The sequence below is a fragment of the Zalophus californianus genome, chromosome 2, assembly GCF_009762305.2.
Source record: "Zalophus californianus isolate mZalCal1 chromosome 2, mZalCal1.pri.v2, whole genome shotgun sequence".
Classification (NCBI taxonomy): domain Eukaryota; kingdom Metazoa; phylum Chordata; class Mammalia; order Carnivora; family Otariidae; genus Zalophus; species Zalophus californianus.
Genome location: NC_045596.1, coordinates 122,890,071 through 122,915,059, shown reverse-complemented (window position 1 = coordinate 122,915,059; position 24,989 = coordinate 122,890,071). Strand labels below are relative to the sequence as shown.

Sequence of the window (24,989 nt, the reverse complement as noted above, 5' to 3'; positions counted from 1 at the left end):
TGCCTCTTTGGTTAGATTTATTCCTAGGTATCTTATGGTTTTGGGTGCAATTTAAATGGGATCGACTCCTTAATTTCTCTTTCTTCTGTCTTCTTGTTGGTGTATAGGAATTCCACTGACTTCTGTGCATTGATTTTATATCCTGCCACTTCACTGAATTCCTGTATGAGTTCTAGCAGTTTTGGGGTGGAGTCTTTTGGGTTTTCCACATAAAGTATCCTATCATCTGCAAAGAGTGAGAGTTTGACTTCTTCTTTGCTGATTCGGATGCCTTTTATTTCTTTTTGTTGTCTGATTGCTGTGGCTAGGACTTCTAGTACTATGTTGAATAGCAGTGGTGAGAGTGGACATCTCTGCCGTGTTCCTGACCTTAGGGGGAAAGGTCTCAGTTTTTCCCCATTGAGAATGATATTCACTGTGGGTTTTTCATAGATGGCTTTTATGATATTGAGGTATGTACCCTCTATCCCTATACTCTGAAGAGTTTTGATCAAGAAAGGATGCTGTACTTTGTCAAATGCTTTTTCTGCATCTATTGAGAGGATCATATGGTTCTTGTTCTTTCTTTTATTAATGTACTGTATCACATTGATTGATTTGCGGATGTTGAACTAACCTTGCAGCCCGGGGATAAATCCCACTTGGTCATGGTGAATAATCCTTTTAATGTACTGTTGGATCCTATCGGCTAGTATTTTGGTGAGAATTTTTGCATCCATGTTCATCAAGGATATTGGTCTGTAATTCTCCTTTTTGATGGGGTCTTTGTCTGGTTTTGGGATCAAAGTAATGGTGGCCTCATAAAACGAGTTTGGAAGTTTTCCTTCCATTTCTATTTTTTGGAACAGTTTCAGAAGAATAGTTATTAATTCTTCTTTGAATGTTTGGTAGAATTCCCCTGGGAAGCCATCTGGCCCTGGGCTTTTGTTTGTTGGGAGATTTTTGATGACTGCTTCAATTTCCTTAGTGGTTATAGGTCTGTTCAGGTTTTCTATTTCTTCCTGGTTCAATTGTGGTAGTTGATACATCTCTAGGAATGCATCCATTTCTTCCAGATTATCTAATTTGCTGACATATAGTAGCTCATAATATGCTCTTATAATTGTTTGTATTTCTTTGGTGTTGTTTGTGCTCTTCTCTTTCATTCATGATTTTATTTATTTGGGTCATTTCTCTTTTCTTTTTGATAAGTCTGGCCAGGGGTTTATCAATCTTATTAATTCTTTCAAAGAACCAGCTCTTAGTTTCGTTGATCTGTTCTGCTGGTCTTTTGGTTTCTATTCCATTGATTTCTGCTCTGATCTTTATTATTTCTCTTCTCCTTCTGGGTTTAGGCTTTATTTGCTGTTCTTTCTCCAGCTCCTTTAGGTGTAGGGTTAGGTTGTGTATTTGAGACCTTTCTTGTTTCTTGAGAAAGGCTTGTATTGGTATAGACTTTCGTCTCAGGACTGCCTTTGCTACATCCCAAATATTTTGAGCAGTTGTGTTTTCATTTTCATTTGTTTCCATGAATTTTTTAAATTCTTCAATTTCCTGGTTGACCCATTCATTCTTTAGTAGGATGCTCTTTAGCCTCCATGTATTTGAGTTCTTTCCAACTTTCCTCTTGTGATTGAGTTCTAGTTTTAAAGCATTGTGGTTTGAAAATATGCAGGGAATGATCCCAATCTTTTGTTACTGGTTGGGACCTGATTTGTGACCTAGGATGTGATCTATTCTGGAGAATATTCCATGGGCACTAGAGAAGAATGTGTATTCTGTTGCTTTGAGATGGAATGTTCTGAATATATGTGTGAGGTCCATTTGGTCCAGTGTGTCATTTAAAGTCTTTATTTCCTTGTTGATCTTTTGCTTAGATGATCTGTCCATTTCAGTGAGGGGGTTGTTAAAGTCCCCTACTATTATTGTATTGTTGTCGATGTGTTTCTTTGCTTTTGCTATAAATTGGCTGCATATTTTTCTCGTTTAGTGCTCTGAAAATATCATGCCCGTCCTTTCTGGCCTGCCGGGTCTCTGTGGATAGGTCTGTTGCCAGTCTAATGTTTCTACCATTGTAGGTTACAGATCTCTTCTCCCGAGCTGCTTTCAGGATTTTCTCTTTGTCTCTGAGACTTGTCAGTTTTACTATTAGATGTTGGGGTGTTGACCTATTTTTATTGATTTTGAGGAGGGTTCTCTGTGCCTCCTGAATTTGATGCCTGTTTCCTTCCCCAAATTAGGGAAGTTCTCTGCTATAATTTGCTCCAATATACCTTCTGCCCCTCTCTGTTTTTCTTCTTTTTCTGGGATCCCAATAATTCTAATATTATATCTTCTTATGGTATCACTTATCTCTCAAATTCTGCCCTTGTGATCCAGTAGTTGCTTATCTCTCTTTTTCTCAGTTTCTTTATTTTCCATCATTTGGCCTTCTATATCAATAATTCTCTCTTCTGCCTCATTTATCCTAGTAGTTAGAGCTTCCATTTTTTTATTGCGCCTCATTAATAGCTTTTTTTATTTTGACTTGATTAGATTTTAGTTCTTTTATTTCTCCCCCAGAAAGGGTTTCTCTAATATCATCCATGCTTTATTCAAGTCCAGCTAGTATCTTTAAAATCGTCATTCTGAACTCTAGTTCCAACATCTTAACTAATGTCCATATTGATTAGGTCCCTGGGAGTCGGTACTGCCTCTTGTTCTTTTTTTTTGAGGTGATTTTTGTCTGTCTTGTCATACTGTCCAGAGGAGAATAGATGAATGAGAGAACAAAATGCTAACAAGGTAACAATGACCCCAGAAAAATATACGCTGAACAAATCAGAAGAGACCTAAAACCGGGGGAAAAGAAAGGGAAAGAAAGAAAAAAGAAAAAAAAAGAAAAAGATTAACAAAAAAAACCCCCAAAAAACCCAGAATATGATCACATATGATCAGGCTGGTGCATAGATCAGTGCCACACACTAGATTTTGGGCGTATTTTGGTCTCTTAGAAGAAAGTGCCTCCCAAAATTTTTTAAAGAAAGAAAAACGTATATGTACAAAAATAAGGGTAAATATGATAAAGGGATGGAATATGACTGTAAAGGTGAAAATTATAAAAGATTTTATAAAAGGAATTGATAAGTTGTTTGAAAAAAGAAAGATGAGGATTTAAAAAAAAAAAAACGAATGTGATCAGGCAGGAGACTAGAATAATGCCATACACTAGAGATTTGGGGCATATTTTGGTCTGTTAGAAGAAACTGTATCTCAAAATTTTAAAGAGAGAACAACTTATATATATACCAAAAATAAGGTTAACTACTATGAAGGTATAGAATATGACACTAAAAATGGAAAATAAAAATTTTTTTGAAGGATTGATAAGGTGTTGGTTGAAAAAGGGAAAAAGAAAAATAAAAAAAAAAGAAATTAAAAAAAATTAACTTTGAAAGACTAAAGAATCATGGGGGAAAAGCCGTGAATTCTATGGGCAGTATTCCCTTAGCGCTGGAGTTCTGCTGTTCTCATTGATCGGTAAACTTGGTCTTGGCTGGCTGTTCTTGCTGATCTTCTGGGGGCGGGGCTCGTTGCTTTGTTTTCCAAATGTCTTTGCCGGAGGCGGAATTGCCCCGCCCTTGCTGGGTCCGGGCTAAGTAATCTGCTTGGGTTTGCTCTCGGGAGCTTTTGTTCCCTGCAAGCTTTCTGTACAGCTTTGGAGGACGAGAGTGAAAATGGCGGCCTCCTAATCTCCGCCCCAGAGGAGCCAAAAACTCGTGGCCCCACTCCTCAGTGCGCCCCCAGAGAAAAGTAGTCAGTCACTCCCATCTCCCTGTCTCCGGCCTCACTCCACTCTCACCCGGCCTGTGACCGAGCATTTCTATCTCTGGCACCCGACCCCGTGTGGAGTCTCCAAGCCCGGCAGATCCCTGTGCTGCGCTCCCGCACCGCTCCTCCCGGGGGAGGAAGGGGAGTCTCCCCAGATCTGCCGCTTGTTGGGTCCCTGCTGGAGGAGCAGTAGCCTGACTGAGCCATGGATCACGGTTTATGGCCACCCCGAGCTGCGCTCCTTGGCTCCGTCTCTGCAGCCGGCTTCCCCGCTCCGATACCTGGGAGCTCTGCCGCACTCAGGCACCCCCGGTCTTTCTGTGACCCCGAGGGTCCTGAGACCACCCTGTCCCAGCGAGGGTTCCACCCCCGGCTTAGTCACTGGAGTGACGTCCCTCAGCGGAGCCGACTTCTAAAAGTTCCGATTTTGTGCTCCGCGGCTCTATCACTTGCCAGAAGTGGCCAACGGAGGTCCCCTCCCCCGCCGTCTATCCTCCCGAATATCGCCTCGGATTCACTTCTCCACACGTCCTACTTTCCAGAAAGTGGTTGCTTTTCTGTTCAGAGAGTTGCTGCTATTCTTTTCTTTGATCTCCTGTTGAGTTCGTAGGTGTTCAGAATGGTTTGATCCCTATCTAGCTGAATTCCTGGGACCAGACGAAATTTAGGTCTCCTACTCCTCCACCATCTTAAACTATGTTTCTTTAATCTTTTGTTTGAATCCTTACCATTGCCAAGGACATCCCACAAGTCATAGTGCTGAGAGAGGAGGACCAGCGCAGAGAAGGTGAACCCTGTAGGGATTCACTACCCGTCTGTCACCACCGAGATGATGAAGGGCTGGGTTAGGGATTTTTATAATTAGGGATAAAACTATTTTACCTTCATTCCAAGGTACACTGGGGGCCCAGAAAGAAAGAAGGGTACCAGGAGAGAAATAATTCTAATTTGCGTTCCTGAGATAGAAAGGATTCTCCTTCCCATCCTCCGATCCTCCCTTCCTTCTCCCTCCCTCCTTCTCCCTTCCTTCCTGCCTTCCTTCCTTCCCTCCCTCCTTCCTTCTTTCCTCCCCCCCTTCCTTCCCTTCCCTCCTTCCTTCCTCCCTCCCTCCCTTTATCCTTCCCTCTTTGTTCCCTCTCCTTTTCCTTCTTTCAAACAATTTATTGAGCACATGAGGTCCTGGTGATGTGCTTGTACAGAATTATCATCCAATATGTGTTTACTACTATGATAGATGTTCAGAGTGCAGTAGGAGGATCTGTGCTTAACTGGGGAAGGTATTGTGATGTGAAAAAAAAGAAGGGCATTTGGAGTCAGAAAAATCTGGGTGACATTTAGATTCTGCATCTTCCTAGCTACGTAGCCTTTAATGAGTTATCTCTAAATCTTACTTTTTTTTTATCTGTTCATTTGGAACATCAATATTTATTGAACACTTACTATATACTAAGTACATCATGTGTATTATTTTAGTTGATCTTCACAAAAGCACTGTGGAAATAATATCCTCTTTTTATGGATGAACAAATGGAGGAGGCACAAGTTCTGTCCCTTTTCCAAGGTTACACAGCTGTTTTATTATTACTAAAATATGGTAAGGCCAATAAATCAGAACATGATTGCTGTTGAAAAGATAGTTTGTTACACTCACAGATTCCAAGAGAAGGGGCATACCATACCACGGCCGGGTAGGGATAGGGTGGTGGGGGTACATGGGGAAGCCTCAGAGTCCATCAGGAGACAGAGGGAGAGGAGGAAACTGTAGGCAAGGGCCTTTCCTGTGATTTCCATGGAAGGAACAGGAGATGCAGGGAAGTAAGTTTAGGACTGGCTAGTCTGAGTAACTAGTGGGTTTTGGGGTTTGTGTGCTATTCTGTCTTGTCTTGGTACTTGGCCCTGGGGTGTTTAGGGTAGGCAAAGAGTGGCCTGGAGTGCGAGAGCCCAGTAAAGGAGGTGCTTAACGGTGCAGACTCTGGACGGTTGGCTTGCATTTGAAAAGCATGCAGTTGTTGACTATCTCTAGGAATTGGCTAACCTTGGGAGGCACAGTCTCTTCATGGTCAGTAGGGCCCCAGATGTCAGAGCCTCAGAATGCAGGAAATAAATAAATGGTTAATACAACAGCTTGTGAATAAGCGATGAGGCTAGGAGTTGGATACTGGTTTCTTGACTCAAACCTGAGTCCTTAATATTCTGTGCTAGGATGCATGGAAGGGCCTGGGTGAGCATCTGAGGACATGACAGAGGACCTAGAACAGGAGTCAGTTGTTACTATAGTTAGTTACTATAATTTGGTTGAGCTGGTTTACTGAATAAAACCAAGGCTCTGCCTTTTTGTATGTCTTTGCATCTGGGCCTTCATATACCTGAAGCATGGTTAGCTGCCCCTGACCCCCTGACAGAGTATGTGAGGTGCTATACTGAGATTAGCAGAGGAGATAGCAAAGATTTCTAGAAGAAAGATGGCTGTGGTCATTATGACCTGGTTTTATAGAGAAAGTGTCTCCTTCTTATAAAGAATTTCCAGAATCACTAGTTGCAGTAAAGACTAAAAACTTTGAGGGCTACTCTGGACCACTTTAACAAAATTCGTTGAAGTGGGCTGCAACTCATGCTAGTGGGCTCTGTGTCCAGGTGTGTGTGCTTGGTGTGGTGTTTCTTGTTCTCCTCTGTGTGGCTGCAGCTTGGGCTTTGCCTGATCTAGCCTGACAGTGGCCTCAGCTTTGGAAGAGCTACAGAAGGATCTAGAAGGGGTGAAGGTGCTGCTGGAAAAGGCCACTGGAAAAAGAGTATGTGATGCCTTCACAGCTGAAAAATCCAAGATTGAGACAGAAATCAAGAAGAAGATGCATCAGAAATCAGGGAGAAAAGCAGAACTCATTTGACAATGAAAAGCCAGCTTCTGCGGTTGCTCCCATTACAATGGAATATACAGTGAAAATCAGTAATTACGGATGGGATCATTCAGATAAGTTTGTGAAAATCTATGTTACCTTAACTGGAGTTCATCAAGTCCCCATTGAGAATGTGTGGTGCATTTCACAGAGAAGTCATTTGATCTTTTGGTAAAGAGTCTAAATGGGAAGAGTTACTCCATGACTCTTGAAACCCATCTCTGTGGAAGGCAGTTCAAAAAAAGTCAAGACAGATACAGTTCTCATCTTATGTAGAAAGAAGGCAGAAAACACATGGGACTACCAGACTTAGGTCGAAAAAGAGTGCAAAGAGAAGGAAAAGCCCTCCCATAACACTGAAATGGATCCTAGTGAGGGTTTGATGAATGTTCTAAAGAAAATTTATGAAGATGGGGATGATGATATGAAGTGAACCATTAATACAGCCTGGGTGGAATCAAGAGAGAAGTAAGCCAAAGGAGACACAGAATTTTGAGACTTTGAAGTCATTTTGGGAACTTTGATGGGGAAATATTGATGTTTCCAATAAGGGAATGTTGGTGAGCTGCACAGAGAAATTTGACAGATAACTACTTACAGAGTCTTCTTCTAAGTGAAGGCAATGAATTCTCCTATTTCCTCCTGGAGGATTTATTTAAATAAAATAGGCTTATTAAACCCTTCTGCCAAAGATAGTTTCCTTAGTAATCTAGGCATTTTCTTCAAGAAAGGTTAATATTGCATTCTTGTGTGAAATGTAAAAAAGCAAATCTTGCCTAATGATAATGCTGCATGGTGTGTGTTTTTGTTCAGCTAAGAGGTGGAGAACAAAAGTTACTGTTTGCCTGTAAGTTCTTGACATCAGCTCCTGCCAATGGAAGAATAAGTAAAAATAAAACCTGAATTTTTACATAAAACACAAATCTGAAAAAAAAAATCCATTGACGTGAAGGGAAGTTTTTTGCCCTCAGTGCTTCTTCTGAGGACGCTTCAGGCCAATGTGGACAGACTTACTCTGACAAAGGAGGGTGAGCAGGGAAGCTGGTGCCCTGTTGCACCATTGTTCCACTTAGGCGCTCCCTCTTTCCTTTGTCGGAGCCCCTGCACAGTGCAAGTTTATTATCAGGGTATCTGCCCATTGGCCAGATGCTGGAAGCTAAGCAGGATACAGGAATTAAGAAATAGGACCTCACTCATGACTGTACCATTGGGACAAAACTGAGAGTGCCTTTCTGAATTCAGGAAAGATCACCCCAGAATTGGCTTAGTGACAAATATAACTGTAGGAGAACCTGTTTTTCATTAGCTCAACAAATTAATTGCTTCTTTACACATGTAGTTCTGAATTGTTTACCAGTATACGACATTCCTGAAATTTCACAAGCTCCCTTTAAATAGCATACTTTTATTTTCAGGCACTGTTGAAGAATTCAGTGAAAATCGATTTTTGCTTATGAAAATAGAGTCCGTATTATTTATTTGCTGCAACTCGATTTGCTGTGTGTGAGGATAGCTTAAATACACATTTAGTTGAAGAGGACTTCACTGGACTATAAACCCTAATAAATAGGGATTTTTTTCTAGTTTTAATTCATAAGGTAGTAAGTTTATACCATTTTTAGGAGTGTGAAAATAAATATAAGTTGTTTTTAAAAAATACAAACCACTTGATATCTCTGAAAACATCTTTCACTAGAAAATTTGGAATCTTTAGAATGAAAACCACAGGAAAATGAATATATTTCCCCTTAAGATAGTGAAAAGTAGCTTTTAGATTGGAAATATCAGGGTTTCTCTAAAGGAACCTCGGCCAGAAGATTGAGAAAGTTTTCCAAAATGACAATGATTAATACAAATATCAGAGTCAATACAACACGCTCTTAAAATGGAATGGGGTTCTCAGGGCAGCAGAAACATTTGAATGATGGAGCCAAGGAGTGACAACCACTGTGGTGTGAGTTATTATTTATTCTTTGAAGTTTAAAGATCTGATTTCAAGCAAGAGTCAGTATTGTTTAGAACAAATTCTATTTTGCTAAGATCGCTCCTTTAGTATTTAATCAAAGAAAAGCTGGAAGGAAATTTGCTTTTGTGCAATATTCTGATGTGGGAGCCATTTTAATAAGGGACGCAGTGAGCATCCTGTCTTATAGATAATTCATGTGGTGGGTGATAGGATTTGTAAACTGAAAAAAACAAATCTCTTGCTGCACGAAAGTGATTATTCCCTATAAATGCGTTTCAGTGATGATTCACTCCAAGAATATACTTGAAGTGTAGTTGAATTTTGTATTGGGAAATTGCCCTCTTTGGAAAGACTGCAACTAAGGACCATTCCTCCATCCACAGACCGCCTCAAACATTTGCTTCAGTTTTAAGCCCAACTTGAGTCTCATGTAAGATTTGGGTTGTTGGGTTGAATTTGGGTAGTGTCTTCCTCACATGGATGGTTTTGCTGGTGGCTTAGTGTCTCTAGAACTAGATGGACTTCCATCAGGGAAGAGAATATTAGCCTCGAGTTACTAGACTAAGCCAACTGAGAGGAAAGAGATAAAATGGGAGCGATTTGGACAGACAGATGCTGGTGCAAGGGGGAACTTCCTTCTCATTACTCATTGCCTGACTCCCAGGATTAGGCCATTCTATTGTTTTCTCTTTGAGACCACGATGGCTTTTATAAATTTAAGACATATGTAGTAATTCTTTGTAGTCTCTCAGAAACATCCAACTAAAAGGTTTTAATCAATCTCCAGAAGTTTTAGAAATGTTCTTGTGTAGTTTTAACATTATGTGGGTCAGTAAACAGGGCATCTCAGTTTGGAGCATTTCTGTTGATGATGAGTGCCCCCAAACCAATCCCAGTGTTTTATCATTTGGATGTCTTTGATTCCATAAGGACAATTCATATTTATGCTCTAGATAATAAAATCATGTATTAGAAATCCTCCCAAAGGTATCTGACCTTCAGAGGTACTGAAATGTCCTTGTTCGTTGCAATGAGTTACACATCTGTGATGCACTTTCAGCTTTATAGCAGAAAATGACCGAGATGTTGCCTAGGGGCAGCACTGACCACCTAGATAGTGAGAGAAAGAATATAAATGCTGTGGATCTATAGGTTAATGTTGAACCTTTGGGGGAGACTGGCAGGGACCACAGCAGCAGTGGCCACTCCGCCTCTGTAACCACAGCTCAGTTCCACCCTAAAACCTTCCTGAGGAATCTGGGAACAAGAACATAATGTGGGGGTTATTTTGGATTAGGAACCTCACCCAGGGAGAGCTCACCTACTCTTATTGTCTTGACAAAGTTGGGAAGATGCACTGAGGTGACCTTGCCTCTTTGCCCTCCCCCTCTTTTTTTTTTAATGGCTTTTTCATTTGTTATTCTCTCCAAATGTCCTCCCCTATGACATTAAATTCTACCATTTTGGCACCCACTAGTTCTTTGATTCTGCTTGACACGCAGAAACCTTGCTCTGTGGGACATGAGTGTCTGATCTCACCCTGACCAATGAGCCTGTCCTTTCACCCCTTTAAATCCTGCTTTTACTGGGTTGGCTAAGTATATTTTAGATGTATGATGCAATAGACACAGAATTTGTTAACGCCTCTACTTTGTTAGATCTTTCAAGTCATTCGAAATAGTGCAAATAATAGGGTTTTAAAACTTGGGAGGCTAATGATGCAATAAATCCAAATTGCATTTCTTTGTGCTTCATTCAGGTAGAAATAAGTGTGTGGCCAGTGATATTTTTCTGCCTTGTATGGTGCAGTCATTTGAGGTGAGTATTTTCCTTGCTAGGCACATATGCACTCTCTCTGAGTGCATGAGAAGGCATAGAATTTCTAGACAGATAGAAAGCTCTTTCAGTTTTTATTGTACCTTTTCCCACATCTAACCTATTGTTTTAAGACAAAGAGAAGACTAGCAGGATTATTTTGAAAGACATTTTCACAAACATTTCTCTTGGGAGTGTAAATTGGTACAAAATTTGTGGAAGGCCATTCAGCAATGTATTTTAAAAGCCTTCAAGAGCTCATACCCTTTGAACTCAGTAATTTCACTGTTTTGAATTTACTCTAAAGAGAAAAGAAATCACAAATATGCAGAAAGATTTATATTTCAGGGTTGTTCACGTCAAAGTTAATAATAGTGAAACATTAGATACCCTCTATGTGTCCAATAATTGAGAAAGATTAAATAAATTGTGACACATATATATGATGAAATATATTTATGCATTTAAAGTCCTATTTATATATGAAACTCAAAGGAATAACCAACTCCTGATAATAGTTATTTCTTGGAAGTATGTGGGACTATTTTATTTCTTCCATTATATGTTTATTTACTTTACAACTTTTTCTGCCTTGCATATTTATTGGTTTTTAAATGAGGAAAATAGTATAAAAATTAAAATAAGGAAAAGTCTTTGTTCTCACTGTTCTTAACTGGAACCATTAACTACATTACTAACTTTAAACAGTTGATTATTCATCTTTTTGATGATCTGAGAATTTTATTCTTTTTTCTTTTTTCATTCCTGGAGCTCAGCTTCTATCAATATCACTATTTATTAGCCCTGTGATTCAAAGTGAATGAATAGGGACAAGAAAAGGCAGATTCCCAGAACCTTCCTATAGGCTGGATTTGAATTATCACCTTTATAGTAAGAAGTAAGGGAAAGTCTTTTTGTTAATAGCAATTTTTTTTAGAATAAATTCTTTTCGTAGAGGTTAAATGTTGAGATTTTATGAGAACCAGCAGCAAAGCTTCTGACTGGCTTCTAGTTCTTTGTCTTTTCTAAAAGAGAATGTAGGAGCAGAATACGTGTGGGCAGAATATCAGAATGGCTTCCTGCTGAGTAAGTGTAACTACCAGAGGGCTTCTTCCTAGGAGAGCCCAGGGGAGAAGAGCTTATTGACCTGATGCAAAAGGCTTATAATTACCTTTACCCCTCACCTCCTTTTTCTCTAATCTAGTCTCTTCTAACAGTTTCTCAGCCACATGTTTGATATGCTTGAATATTTAAAAGATTTCAGCTATAGAGTCTTGAGCAAGAAATGTACTTCAACAACTAATCGCTCCATGTAATGATGATGACGTCAGGCATGAAAATTACATCCATATGTTTGGTGAAAAGAATCGAGTTCTTATAAATGTATGTTCTACTTGGTAGGCATATAGAATTTTCTGTTTTTATCATATTAACATAGTCAGTACCATGGCCCTTTTTGTTTTGTTGTTGGCCCAGAACAATGGAAAATGAAATATAAGAAATTACACAGGTCATGTGCATCCCAGTCTTGGCTTTTTATCTTTTAAAATGTCTGATGGTTAAAAACTTTTCTTTTAATGACCTTTATGTAGGCTGAAATGAGTTGATTTATGTCTTACTGATTAGCCCAAGAGAAGTTGTTCTTGATTGCTGCAGTGCTCAAAGCCCAAAAATGTTTTATTAAAGTTGAAGAGTTTGAAATGAGTCTTACAACTTCTCCTTCCTCACCACACTATTCAGTCATGATTGCATCTAATCTCCGCTGGATGAACACACTTATGGCATTGATAGGGAATTCAAATTCTTGTAGGAAAAGCAAGCACTGTGGCCCATCAAGATCCATTCAGGTACCACGTCTTAAAAGTACATTGGCTAAAACATCAGATCCATAATAAGACAAAGCTCATGCACTCACGGGCGAGCGCTGACTACATTCTGAGTGAGTACATTGCTGTGCTGAGTTTTAGAAAACATTTAGATTGCTTAATATTGAGTAGTCTGTGTTGAAATGATTTGCAAGAGGCCTCTAGAATGTGGGTACCTTCTTATGCATCCACTTAGGAAGTTAAATGTTTTCTTTTTCTAATTATAAAAGTAAGTGACGTTCATTGTAGAAAATTTGGAAAATCTACACAGGTTCTAAAAAAGAAAATTCAAATTACCTGCAATCCCTAACATAAAGGTAAATATTGTTAGCATTGTTTTTTTCTAGTCCCTTTTCTCCTGTATATTTTTACATTTATTGTAGTTGAGATCCTTAAGTATTATAGTTTGCTTTTTTCACAAACATTATATCATGATTATTTCCCTTAGCATTAAAAGTTCTTCAAAAATATGTTTTGGATTTTTACTATTTAATCATAGAACCTCAAGAATTCCCTATTTTTGCACAGCTGGATTGTTTGCAGGTGTTAATTATTATAAATAATGATGTATTGAACATCTTGTGCATACATTTTTGCTCATATACTTAACTGATCCTTTAGGACAGATTTTTTTAAAAGTGGAATTCATGATGCATTTCAATGGTACATTTACAAAATTTTAAATTCTCATCATCTCAGGTGCACCATACGTATTTCTGTTTTATAGCACATCAGATATATTCCCTGGGAAATGATGAGGCTGAAAGTGGAAAGGTTGTAAAAGCTTATAACATAAGAAGTTAGACTTTGTTCTGAGCTCCTAGTTAGCCATCCTGGTGCAGACTCTTGACCGTGTCACTTTGACTCTCTGTGCCTTAATTTCTTCCTTTTGTAGAACAGTGAAATAATCCCACTCTCTGTCTTGTTGCCTTTTTAGACAATTTTAAAGTAGGCTGATTGACAAGAGTTTGTAAGGCACTTTGAAAATGTTAAAAGTGCCATGGTAGAAAAAGCAATGACAATCTCATTGTTTACTTTGTGTTCAGGAACCAAAATCAGACACTTGGACCTCTAGTCATTAGAGGCTTGGTTGGGAAAGCAGGAGACAGTGAGACTGGCCAAAGCAGCACTAACTGTTCAGTATAATTTCAAACGTATGCTAAGAGAAAGAAAGCTAAGCCAAGAATTTATGACTCGGTCAGAGGCAAAGTTGAGACCTATCACCTGCTTCAAGGAGGCAGCTTTGGATGAGTTCATATATATGCATAGTACACTGCTGCAGTCTAACTTTATGACTTTTAATGACTCCGACCACCTAATCACTTGTGAAAGGATGTGCTGGAGTTTGCCTTCACTCAGCTTGACAAGGTGATGGGAGGCATATATCTTCCTTACATGAAAACGCTTGTCAGTTGCATCATATTTGGTAAGACAAGCACCAATGTCACCTTGGGGGGAAAGAAAAGTAACTCAGCTGACAACCAATGCATATGAGTTTCCAGTATGCTGCAACATAGCCTAATTTCAAGTGAAATATGCAAATACACCCTATTTTGTCTGTAGTTTTTTATTTTCCTGATGCTTTCTCTAAGTGCCATATCTTCTGCTGATGGAAACATTGTGTAACTTCTTCTGAGCTGATGCATATTTAAATACGCAAGGTGAAAATTTTTCAGCCTTTGAGTAGAAACAACATGGCAAACCAAATGCAAATCTCTCAGTCACCTGTTCTTGTTCGGTTTGTTTTTATTTTATTTTTGGGCTTGGGCTGCACTTATATAACCAGTTCGCTTTAGTTCAAACTGCTGAGTTTTAGACTTTGTATGGGTAGTAGGTCAGTTGAGTGAAGTTGTGCTTATTAGGGTTTAAGACTAAGCTACGTGGGCAGCAGAGCGATGACTGAGGGCATTGTGATAATGAAGAAAGGATGGAGGAGCTGGATCACAAATTCATGTCTCTCTACCATTCCTTTCACTGAACTTGAGAAAAGAATACTAAGTCAAATGTGTTTTGTAATCCCCATGATGGGTTTGTATATTTATTGGGTTTTGATTTTTAGATGACTTCTGCATTTGGGCAGCATACCCAAAGAAGGCTGGGTATAAATGCATTCAAGGGACAAATACGGATCAGATGAATATTCTAAATCAAAACAGTGGGTTTGATGGCTTTCAGAGGGGTAGAATCCTGTTTTGTAGGGAAATGAAAAGGTTAAATTGAAAATGGGGCTGCTATTGAAAAGGTTTCAGTGCAAGCTTTGTCTGTAACAAAAGGAGAAAGACATCAAGGTATGTTAGTGTGACTGCATTGTTGATTGCTAGAATAGTGTCCTATTGAAAACAAAAAAGTCCCTTGTAGACCATCAGACTTACCCTCATAGGATGACCTGGTATTATAAGGAGATGAGTGGTCTCTCTTTGTGTACTTTAGAGGTCCTGATCTGCAACAGAGTTAAATTTGAATTTTCCAGGTTATTGGTAAACACGTTCAAGTTCAAGTTCAAGTTCAAGTCCCTATACTGCGCTTTCTCCGTTTTGGCTGTATATACATTTGCTACAATTGGTATTTTCTTATAACAAGCCAGTCAGCTGTTGAAAATACAGGGACCAAAGTTTCCACGTTATTTCATATATAGGTCGCCTCCAACTGTTGCTAGCCACATATATTTGTACATTTCTGAGTGACTGGAGTGGACCCTTTCTCCAACCGAATTGTGTAGTAGAATTCTGCCTATTTTGGAGGCAAAAATTGCTGAGGGTTTGCTCATATGTGTAGACCAAACGAAAGTTGTTTTCAATTTGATATAACTTTATTTAGATTCCACTGTTTCCCGTCATGGAGGAATGAGGCCAGAGGATGGGCTGAGCCAAGTTGTTTCCCCACCCAAGAAACAACAGAGCCCATGATCGGAATCTGATTCTTCATCTGCTGAGTCTATCCACTACTGATGAAAAGTGAATGGTTACTTTATATATTTTTTGGAGGTCAAGGAATAAAGAGCCAACTGCCTGTAATTGTCCCCATGGTAGCCTAAAATAAACACATAGACAGTGATGTGATAGAGTTTCATGGACAGTGCTACATATCAGGGAAAGAGAGTTTATATGTATATATTCAGGTACAAATAATAACCAGAGTTGGAAGGCCCGTTTGAAACACTGCTCCAGAAAATAGTAGGTAAAAATTACATTTGGCTCTTCACTATAATTCAAAAAGGGACAAAATGCCAAGTTTGTGTTTTGTGGCCATCCACAGAAATATGTTTTTCTTAAAACCATCAATCAGAACATATGAGAGAAAGCCATATAGTTCATCATGTTAATGAGAACATAGCTCTTTGAGGCTGATAGGCCGTGTTGAAACTTTTCATTTTAAATTTCAAGACTTTGCTTCTTCCAGAAACTCAACATTCATGACAATGTGGTGTTCTTTGTTCCTTTTTTTTTTCTTTTTACTATTTCCTTTTCAAAAGTTGGTGAAAGTTATATTCTAGTGATCATCCAATTATGAGTTTGATTTCCTAAAAATTAAAAGTCATTTGAGAATGCAAAAAGTAAGCATCACTATTAATCTGAAATGAAATACATGTTTGGAAAACAAACTTTCTCTCATCATGCAGTTGTCTCTCACCAGCTAGCTACGAAAAATGATCTACTTTTGAGTTTCCTATTGTGTAGCGCCTTCCACATTTGGTCCATCGGCTACATGTTTCCTGCTCTTGCTATTGTTCAGTGGTGGAAGAGGCAAACAAAGGAAATGCACTGAATTGTCACATGACTGTTTGGGGTAGTCATGAGCAACATCTTCCTCTTGTATGAAACAATAACATTTAAATTTTGTGGTTATGTATCATGAGTGTCTGACAGCAGAAACCATTGTGATTGGCAGGCAGTAGATTAAATTTATGGGTTTTAGGCTTTTTTTTTTTTCTTAATAAGGATACCTTGAGAAAGTCCAAGGGAAATGAAAGTCAGTTTTGTCATCTCGCACAGATTTCAAAGGCAGGGGGCTACACTAGGGCTTGAAAGGTCTATATTACAGTGCTGCTGTCTAGCCATACTTGACAATGAGACATACTGTATTTGCTCACGGTGCTGGAGTTTATCATGCAAGAAGAGTAATTATATTTGAATTGTGTCAGCCAGCCACCCTAAAATGAAGGAACGTCAACGAATGTTGCTCCAAGGAGAAGGAGATGATTAGTTATAATTATACTCAGTGTCCAAGAAAAATGCTTCATTCCCTTATTCTGTTGCAAAGGGGAGAGGGGAAAAAAATCCAACAAAATTTTTCAGTACTTCTCAGTATTTTTTAAAACTTTTAAGGTGGCCATTTATTGTAGAAATTTCAGATAAGCTTTCTGGTGTGACCATTTAACTATCTGAGGACCTGCTTGGTCTGTGCACAATTTTTAGCGTTAAAAAATAGGTAACACGTAATACATCATCTAGATTTTTCTTCCTCACCATTCATAGACAGTCTCCTAGCAGGGAAATATTAGACGATAGGAAGTAAATTTCTTATTCGTCTAAATGTGGTTTCATCTACATAGTACCAAAGCATAAAATATGGCTCTGCAGCCACTTATGAATATGGTGATTTGACATTATTCTTGTCAAACAAATTGTTTGCTTGAGATGGTGGGTTGAATACCCTGGGGTGTTGTTACTTTTTTGTGTGTGTAGGGTCAATGAATTGTTACCTAAACTTAGCTTTCATTTCCTAAAAATACACATTTTGAAATTTATGTGTCATTGAGGCTTTTTAGTTGGTGTGTTTTGCTGTATATTCATTTTTATTGTGTAGCTTCCTATAACTAGCTTAGAGTGAGAATTTTACAGGTATTATTTGTTGGTCAGTTCTCATAGTGGTTGATACCTGTAATTTCTTATGTATAACTTTTTTTCAATTTAGCAATTTTTTATAATGTTGAGATAATGATATGGTTCACAGACCTGGATTATCCTTCAGATAAGTTATTATTCTCCTTATGTTATAAGAATTCATTTCATTTATAATTATTGACATTTGTGTGGTTTCAGTAACTTCTCAAGGCATTCTCATGTAACCAGTGTTATAAGTTATGATGAATAGAGGTAATGGATTTAAAAATGATGGTGTTTCCAAGTTGTATTTGCTGAAAAAGCAATTTAGTACTAGCTATTTTTTTGTACTAGCCATTTTTATATATTATTTAATTCAACTTCCTTAGCAGTAAAGATAGAGGTTAATACATTTTAAATATTGCTGCTGTTATGTAAGTAATACAATGTGTCAGGTTTTGTAACAATAATGATATAATCAATATGTGCATATTTTCATTGGAAATAGAAATAATAGTGAAAGATTTTCAAAGATACTAGAATGATAAAAGTCAGAGAGAGTCTCTGGTTTCCATATTAGCATCTGGTTGGGTAACTATTATGAATCACTCAGAATGGCTTTGATTTAGTTGTTTTTAACAAGGTAGTTTACCTTTCACAGAGTTTTGCAAACTCTTATCAGACAATGTGCAGTGTAGCTATGTCTGATTCATATAAAGTGAACTGGGCACATGGCATGGTCTTCATTCAGATCAAACCCCACTATTTCACCTTAAATAGCTAGGTCACTGGGGCAGAATTTATATATAAATGTTTGCTTTTCTTCTCGGCTGCTCAATCCATACCCAGGACATGTAACGAAGCAATGAAACTGCTCCCTGATGTAACTGCCTGGTCCGGGGGTGGGGGAGGTGGTGGTGGCTATCTCATGGATGACCCTGATTCCATAAGTTAGATACAAATGTGCCATGTGAGCACTATTGCTACCATGAACTATTTAGATGGTCTTTCCTTGCTGTGATTTTCTTTTTTTTCTTCCATGTGTTTCAACATACTCAGACCCATAAATAGATTTTACAAATGAAAAATTTCAGTGTAAGATTTTTAAGATTTCCAAATTGTACTTGACTGTAAATATTACAGCTTGAGGATATCACTAATCTATAATTTTTTGTTATGTTTTTTAAAGTGTCACAGATGGGGGTGCCTAGGTGGCTCAGTTGGTTGAGCAGCTGACTCTTGATTTCAGCTCGGGTCGTGATCTCAGGGTTGTGAGATTGAGGCTCATGTTGGGCTCCACACTCAGTGCAGAGTCTGCTTGGAATTCTCGCTCTCTCTCTCCCTCTGCCCCTACACTGGCTTGTGTGCTCTCTCTCTTTCTCTCTCCAAATAAATAAATAAATACAATCTTAAAAAAAAGTCACTGATGAATTTTATCTTTAGATATGGCTAGTTGTTTAGATATATTGGTTTATCCTAACATCAATAACTATGGTTCCAAAGTCCTTTATGCTTTTTAAATTTTTTTGTCAAGTACACAGAATTGAGTAAATCATGGTCCTCATTCATGGCTCACTATGTCTGAGGTTGGTTGGCGCAAGCCTCTCTTTTGTTTCATTTTGTTTTCCCATGTGGTCCCTAATTTTCCACTCCCATTCTCTTGCCCCATAGACACTCTGCTCTAATGTACTTAATGTATACTCTTGCAATTCTTGTCTCATATATGTGTGTATGTGTATAGAAACACATAAAATTATATATAATATATAAAAATATATATATAAAATATATAATATATAATATATAAAATTTAAGTATACCCTTAAAAATATAGTATTGTTTTGAATAGGTTTTAATATTTACATAAATGGTATTATGCTATAAATCTCATTTAGTTTCTTACTTTTATTTATTTATATATTTTTAAAGATTTTATTTATTTATTTGACAGAGAGAGAGAGAGAGAGTGCAAGCAGGGGGAGTGGCAGGCAGAGGGAGAAGCAGACTGCCCACTGAGCAGGTAGCCCGATGCGGGGCTCCATCCCAGGACCCTGGGATCATGACCTGAGCCGAAGGCAGACGCTTAATGACTGAGCCACCCAGGCATCCCAGTTTCTTACTTTTAAAAAATTAAAAATTATGTATAATTATGTTTTTGAACCATTTCCATGTTGCTAAGTGTAAGTCTGGCTCATGAATTCTGCCTCTGACTTCGTTCTCTATTGTGTGCATATTCAGTATTTTACCATTCCCTAGAAATGGATACTGTTGTTTCCCCCTCTATTTGCAACTGTAAACATTCCTGTACATGTTTTTTTGTGGACCTAAGAGGATATATATTCAGAAAAAGGATTGCTGCTTTGGGGGCATGTGTCCATTTCCTTTCAATAAAGACTTTTCCATCTAAATTTTGTCTGATGAATGAATGAATGCGGGTTTACATTTTGGGATCACCTAGGATCTTTCCACCCCACTTGCTTGGGCTTCACAATCAAGTAACTGGATGTCTTAGAAAGAAAAATTTGTCCCTCTTTTCCTTTTTTATGTCAGCTAATCCGTGAGCAGTATAAATACACTTGAGTGCATTGTCACTTTCTTAAAACTAAGGAATAAAATTGATGGGGCTTCATATTAAATTGTGGAAAATATTTATCCTAACATTGTAATCAACAAGTCTATTTTTGCAAGTTGATGTTTATTTTTTAATGATTCTATATTTACTTAGACGACTAATAAAATAACTTCAATTGTGTATTGGCCATTTGAATGCATTTCTTTTGCCTACTCATATAGTAAACAGTGAGCAGAAGAGTGTCCAGAGTATACAGTTGTGCCGTGTGTGTGTGTGTGTGTGTGTGTGTGTGTGTACCTGCCTGAGCTCTTCATTTCCTGAGCTTGTCCTTATCAGAATTTATTCCTTACTTTACATACACTGTCTGTCACCCAAATTCAATAAGCAATCCAACACAAGAGCTTCAGAAAAGAAGTGAAAGTGATGTTTGATGACTCTTAGTTACTGAATACTTTTGTCAAGCCCCATTGCCGGAAGAGCCCCTGTTCCAGTGAATTCTCAGCTGTGTTGCAAAGCATCTTTTTTTTTAAACTAATTTTTTTTTTAAGATTTTATTTATTTATTTGACAGAGAGAGATACACAGAGAGAGGGAACGCAGCAGGGGGAGTGGGAGAGGGAGAAGCAGGTCCCCCGCCGAGCAGAGAGCCCGATATGGGGCTCGATCCCAGGACCCTGGGGTCATGACCTGAGCCGAAGGCAGACGCTTAACGACTGAGCCACCCAGGCGCGCCCCGCAAAGCATCTTTTGTTTACTGGAAATAAAGACCTTGTATAAGTTACCTTTTCATCCAGGTGGAGGAGTCTGTTTATGCAGGATAAGCAGTGACTAGAATGCTAGACTGGGAACCTCTGATCGGTTTCTTATGGGGGAATTGTATAAATTTATAAAATGGCTTTAAGTGCTGTTTTCTTTTATGTTTTATTTTCCTGTCTTTCCTAGTGTATCTGTGCTCTGAAGAGCAAGAAGTGCAATGAACATGATTATAAAGGAAATACGTTATTTAGCTTGATCGTGAGAAAGCTCTTATATGGTTTAGATAAAACCTAACTGGACATTTCTTAATTCAAGAGATTTGGTGATAATTTCAAACAACACCATTTTTTCCCTCTGTGTAATAGGAAAAAAATGGAAATCTTAGGCATTCTGCTCTGGCACAGCTGTATTGAGAGCCCACCACTCCAACTTTAAGCATTGGATAGAAACCGTGATTTCTTTTTTATTTCCATTGTAACTTTTCTCGGTATCTTTTTAAAAATTAGCTGACATTAACAGTGATTTATGTAAGAATTATTGAACCCCCCTTTTCAAGAACTAAATATTTGAACAGATTGCACAGCAATAATAAAAACCAAATTCTTTAACTTTTAATGTACATCTTTTAAAGATTCCAGACACCCTATTTGGAATTGAAAAGTCCTTTCTGGCTTGCACTGGGGCTGGGTTTGGTTATTAATTCATTAGGGGAATGGTGGATCCACTCTTCAGCTCTTCTGCCTTTCTTTGGTCCTGGGAGCCAAGGGGAGAGGGGAGGAGGGGTGATGGAGGGAAGACAGTGAAGGGAAGCGGGAGACAGGGAGACAAAGCCTGAGAGGGAGACGATGACATTAGAGGTGACACATAGCTATCGTGAGCTTCCTCAGTCTGAGGGGAAGACTAATGAAGGGTTTTCCCTGCCTTCTGCAGCCCGAGGACAACCCTATGGCCACAGTACCTTTTCTAATCCCATTTTCTGTGTGCTGCATGTCATAATCTGTAAGGCCCTGGTTCCAAGTGAAAACACTGAATCCAAACAGTGACTGGGTCTTGTATTTATTTGCACTTTAAAACTAGTGTGTGGGAAAACTTACTCTTAAAAAAAAAAAAAGGGAGAGGGGCAGCGGCAAAACCGTAGCATGAATATGTTGACATTTAAGTAGAGTCACTGGACCAGCAAGACTTCCGATTGTCATCCTCTGATTTAGAGGAGCCTTTTGCCAGTGACAGAAAAGCATATGGTCTCTTTCAGACTTTTAATAAAAATCTAACCCCTTTGGACTCTTTTTGTTTTTTGCAATTTAGGGCCCTGTGTAACAATAGGCAGTTGTCCTAGAGTCTGGCTGACGCTAAGCACCCAATGCCTACAGAACCCGGGAGGGCTCCAACAAGACTCTGAGTGAGAAAGAGGCAGAACAGTTTTCCTAGATGCAGGGACCTGGGAGGCAGCATGTAAAAAGTAGCAGGGGTATATATTGCCTGTTGTTTTGCACATGAAGACAGTTGGTAATAACCAAGTAAGAAGACGCTGTACATGCTGCACGTTGAAATAGCCACTTGCCAACTTTCCTTGGCTGGTGAGTAGAACAGTCAGTGGACTAAATGATTTTGTTAATCTGTAAGGAGAGAGTCAATGGTTTAAAAGTGTGGAAGAGTCTGTGTGCATATTTTGAAGGTATGAATAGTCTTTGTAAACTTCCTGGGAATTAGGGACAAGGAGAGCCAGGTAGGAACCAGAGAGAGGAAGTGGTTTTTTAGTGTGACAGCTGGGAGGGAAAGGGCAAAGCAGGGAAACTGGAAAACAGGCAGATTTCTGGGGATAGCATTTGTGTCTGCCTGTCTGGCAAGGAGTGTTCTGGCCAGACCTTAAGAAAGAGAAACTATTGGGAAGAGCCTAATCTAGCCATTGTATAAATGATGATCAATTATTATAGCTGTGAATATCTTGATGATACAGAAAAATGGTGTGATTGCGGTCGAAAAAAAATCATTATTTAGACCTTTTGTCCTTTTAAGTCTATGGGTAGTATGTTCACTATTTTACTCTTTCTTCAAAGTCTGGCCATTGGAGATGTGTTAAGAATGTACTACAACATTTTATTATGAGATTGCATTTCCTTTTTGCAGATATAAAGCAAAAACAATAACTCATTTTGAGCTGGGTAACCTACTAGAAATAGATTGTGACAAAGTGTTAGTAATATTAAGTATCTTCTAATAAGATAAAGATAGTTTAAAAATAGAAAAATGCTGGAGGAAAAGCTTTTAAATGAATATTAATTTAGCTTTAAAAATTTTCCTTATCCCGTTGAACTTCTTTCATTTCCTTGCGGCCAGTTTGGGTGTACCCAATTTCTTTGTTGGTTCACTTTCTAGGGCTACAGATTTGCTTTATGTAATTATGTAATAATTCCAAAGAAAAATACTTAGTTCACTTTTGATTTAATAGGATTTCTTGACTGAAGATTAGAGAATTGGCTTAAAAATCCACAAGTGCATACTAAACATTTTACAGTAATTATGCTTGTTGGAGCAGTAGAAGTCTACTTTTAAAAAATATGGAATAAGGATGTGTAGAAAAAAAACCCTACTGATCCAACCCGTAGACATCTAATAACTTGGTCAAAAAGGCTGTTCGTTAGAATTTTCTAAGTGTATTGTCTGGCTCCTGGAATTCAGTTATTATTAGATCTGGCCTCTCAGCTTAGAGGAAGAATGATGGGCTATCCTTATCCAAAATAAAACTATTTTTTTATATCAACATTTTTTAGTTAGATTATAATTTAGCTTTCATATCTAATAGAATTGACTAGCTCTCGTTAGAATATCATTATTTTTATTCTTTTCTATCTGTAGTTATTTATAAAGAAAACAAAAGCATTACAAAGAGACCATTTCAGGTCATTTATCTTTGTGTGTATTTAATGGAATTTTGGCTCACTTAGTGCATCCTCATTTCAGAAGAATTAATAGAGATACCCCCGTGGATAAATAAGCAGAATCACTTGTGTGCTTTACTAAGCTAATTTCCTATTTTAAAAATGATAATATTCTATTAAGTTCTCTAGTCACTTCATCTTAGAATAATGTGAATACTGTAATAGGTATAATTTTATAATTTCTGTTAAATTATGGATATAGACTTTGGTTTCATTCCAATATTGTCACTAACTAGCTATATGATATTGGGCAATTCACTTAATATTGTCAGACTTCAGATTCCTTATCTCTAAAATGAGGACAGGGGAAGAGGCACTCCAAGGTCCTTTTTTTAAATCTAACATTTCATGATACAGTAAGACTTTACATGAACTTCGCTGAGTGTCTATGCAGAAAACCACAGTTACCTTGATAGTGCAATTGAATTAAGTTGAACATTGGTTTTGTTCAGGTTCTTGGAAGTATTGTTGGAAAGAAAATTGAGATATCCATAATGATCTGACTATTCATTGGGTCTTGCTTTATATTATCTGATAGTTACTTAAAAGTAAGGAAAGATACTACACAGTAGCTTGCGGTAATTTAGAAAGTAACATCACACTTTTATTAGGAATCTACTGCTTACAAGGGATAGAACTCTAACTCAAAGTGTTTTAAGCATAATAAGGGGAATTTTTTGAAATCTGTAGTCATCCACCTAAAGATGGATCAGCTTCAGATACAGGTAAATTTGGGGTTTCAAGTGACATCCTTGGGCCTTTTTTCTGTATTCTTTTTTTTTTTTAAAAGATTTTATTTATTTATTTGTCAGAGAGAGAGAGCGCACACAAACAAGGGAAGCTGCAGGCAGAGGGAGAAGCAAGCTCCCCGCTGAGCAGAGAGCCTGATGTGGGACTTGATCCCAGGACCCTGGGATCATGACCTGAGCCAAAGGCAGCAGCTTAACCAACTGAGCCACCCAGGCATCTCTTGTTTCTGTATCCTTTTGCTGTGTTCTCCTGTTGGTTTATTTCTCAGGCAGGCAGGTTCTCAATATGGTAGGAAAAGGAACACCAAGAATATATCCTTTTGAATTTTGATTAAAAGGAAGAAAGACTCTCACAACAAGATTATATCAAATCTGATCAAATATTCTGGCTTTTATTAGGTCATGTACTCATCCGATTATTATGGTTGGAATAAAGATGGAGTATTCTGATCGGTCCGAGGTGATCGTAGGCTCACCATGTGGTCACAGACAGGTTCAACCCATCACCTGAATGACAAGAAATGGGCTTTCCATTGTCATTGTCATTCCATTTCCTTTCCAAGGAAAGTAGGATTCTGTTATTAGAAGTGTCATGGACTTGCTGAAAAGACACAGCAAACAAGGCCTTCGATTGAATACCTTTTTGGCAGTTGAAAAATTTTAGCCAAATGGATAATTTGTCAACACACCTAAAAAAACAACAACAACAACAGCAAAACTAACAACCAAACAACTAGTAGTTGAATGGCTTCAAGTTTTCTTTAAACCATTCAATCAGGCAGATGTCAAGACCCTTCCTGAATTAATTTAAAATTGATCTGC

At 38.2% G+C, this 24,989-nt stretch overlaps 1 pseudogene; it reads left to right on the top strand.

Annotated features, from left to right (window-relative positions):
• The first annotated feature begins 6,506 nt into the window (after positions 1–6,506).
• LOC113924364 lies at positions 6,507–7,179 on the top strand (annotated as a pseudogene).
• Positions 7,180–24,989: the final 17,810 nt, after the last annotated feature.